General features: G+C 48.9%; 1 pseudogene across 1 annotated transcript; it reads left to right on the top strand.

Moving 5' to 3' along the window:
- The first annotated feature begins 545 nt into the window (after positions 1 to 545).
- On the top strand, positions 546 to 2,164 carry LOC309649601 (small ribosomal subunit protein uS14 pseudogene; annotated as a pseudogene). Its single transcript has 2 exons — positions 546 to 626; positions 1,854 to 2,164. The product of its transcript is annotated as a small ribosomal subunit protein uS14 pseudogene (transcript).
- Positions 2,165 to 2,609: the final 445 nt, after the last annotated feature.

The following is a 2,609-nucleotide window of genomic DNA, read 5'->3' as shown; positions in this document are numbered from 1 at the left end:
CAAAATTTTATAAAAATTGAAAAAATACAGAAGTTATATAAAGTAAAAAGGGAAAGCTCCCTCTACCACCACCCTGCCTCCGTACTCTTTCTATTCCATAGTACAGAGTTTGGAAGGTTTATTTTTTTGTGTTAAGTAGGTCATTTGTGTTTCCCGTTCTTGGATAAGTGGCCTTCTGTAGGAGACATTCTATGGGGCCCAGCAGCATGCTCCCCTCTGGTCACCAGAGCTATATGCTCTAGAAGTGACCCTACGTGGGCTGCATGGGCCCTTCTGTTGTGGTGGGGCTGAGTACTGTGGCTGCGCTGGTGAGTGGGGCTGGACCCCGGCCTGGTTGGCTGCCAGGCCTGCCTCATGCAGTGGCTACTGGCTCACTGGTGGGTGGGTCAGCTTCCCATGTGGCTGGCTGTGTAGCATGGGGGTCCCAGAACTGGTGCCATCCCACTGGTGAGCGGGTAAGCCCCTGGTGCTAATAGTCTAGAGGGAAGACTCCAAAATGGCACTTTCCAGCACCAGTGTCCTCATGGTAGAATGAGCTCCCCAAAATGGTTGCCAGCAGCATTTATGTCCCCAGGGGAAGTCTCAGTTGTCTCCTGCCTCTCCTGGAGGCCCTTGAAGATCAACAAGTGAGTCTGACCCAGGCTTCTTTCAAATTACTACCTCTGTGCTGGAACTCAGAGCCTGTGAGATTTTTTAGGTGACCTTTAAGAGTGGAGTCTCTGTTTCCTACAACCCTCTGGCTCTCATGTACTCAAGCCCTGCTGGCCTTCAAAGCCATCCATTCTAGGGGCTTGTCTTCCTGGTGCAAGATCCGTGGACTAGGGGGCCCAATGTGGGGCTCAGACCCTTTGTTCCTTGGGGGCAACCTCTGCAATTATGATATCCTCCAGTTGTGGGTTGCCAACTTTGAGGTGTGGGTCTTGATTGTACTGCATCTCCACCCCTCCTACACATCTTGTTGTGGTTTCTTCTTTATATTTTTAGTTGTGGAAAATCTTTTTTGCTCGTCTTCAGGTCATTCTCATCAATTGTTGTCATTTAGGTGTGTCCATGGGAGGAGGTGAGCTTGGGGTCATCCTACTCTGTCATTTTGGTCACACCTCTGACTGGGTGTTTTTCTTCAATTCATCAACTGTTTTTCTTGCTCTGACTTTTTCACTGTATTATGCTGCTTTTCTTCTGCATTCTTTCTTTCTTTCTTTCTTTCTTTTTGGCTGTGTTGGGTCTTCGTTTCCGTGCAAGGGCTTTCTCTAGTTGTGGCAAGCGGGGGCCACTCTTCATCGCGGTGCACGGGCCTCTCACTATCGCGGCCTCTCTTGTTGCGGAGCACAGGCTCCAGACGCGCAGGCTCAGTAGTTGTGGCTCATGGGCCCAGTTGCTCCACAGCATGTGGGATCTTCCCAGACCAGGGCTCGAACCCGTGTCCCCTGCCTTAGCAGGCAGATTCTCAACCACTGTGCCACCAGGGAAGCCCCCTTCTTCTGCATTCTTAATCAGGCAGTCAGAACTCGTTTCCAAGGAAGAAGGTGGGGCTATCTTTTAGAGAGGATATTGAGCAGGTGAGTGGAAAGGGACAGACTTCTCTCTGTCTCTTCACTCTTAGAATATGTTTTCCAAGGAGCCCCAGCTCTATCTTAAATAAACTACCAGCTCTGTGTGTGTGTGTTAGCATCTGCCCCTGGAGAACATCTTGTAACCAACAGCCCATGGAAGCCCAAAACCCTCTATACAATTTCTATATGGGACCTCATGTCCTTTCTGCTTCCATGCCTGAAAATGTGCCATACTTTTAAAATTTGAAAGCTTGTAATTTATTATTTATTCAAATGCTAAATAACAGCTAATGATAAAAAAATCTTAGCACTTTTCCTCGTTGCAGCCGAGAGAGCAACGTGGGTCACCAGCAGCTCTACTGGAGCCATCCGAGAAAATCTGGCCAGGGTTCTTGCTTTTGCCATGTCTGCTCAAACCAGTGCACTCTGCTCCGGAAATATGGCCTCAAGATGTGCTGCCAGTGTTTCCACCGGTATGCAAAAGACACTGGCTTCATTAAGTCGGACTAAGTGAACTTCCTTGAATGGGTCATCCAGGACATCTACCTTACGCAGAAAAAATACTAGCTCTTTGTATATAAAATAAAAGTTTAAAAACTTCAAAAAAAAAAAAAAAAGTTGGGGAAAGCTGCAGATGCCGACGAATGGTGCAACAGTGGCCTGGGCTCTCTGGGTCCAGACGCGGCTGCCCCCGGAGGACCGGTGCTAGGCTCGGAGCTGGGCCCGGGGCTGTCGTGGGCGCCCCTCGTCTTTGGCTACGTCACTGAGGATGGCGACACGTGAGTGAACCTTAGGCTGCCACACCGGGCCCTAAAATCCCACATCTGACTCCCTATTAGTCTCTGATCCTGACTTCCCAACCTCTCAATCCTAAATCTGTCTTCTAATGCTTGCCCTGACCTCTAACCCCCAAGTCTAACCTTTGATAAATCAATTTCCAATCTAATTTTGATCCTAACCCCTTCCTTTCTGGAACTCTGGTTCTCAGAGCTCCACATCCATTGATTGATTCCACATCGAAGGCTCGATTTGACCTTCCTGACCGCGGTCCTGAGA

Source organism: Balaenoptera physalus, assembly GCF_965194825.1.
Source record: "Balaenoptera physalus genome assembly, chromosome: 19".
Taxonomy (NCBI): Eukaryota; Metazoa; Chordata; class Mammalia; order Artiodactyla; family Balaenopteridae; genus Balaenoptera; species Balaenoptera physalus.
Note: the sequence above shows the minus strand (reverse complement) of the source record. Positions and strands in the feature narration are given on the sequence as shown.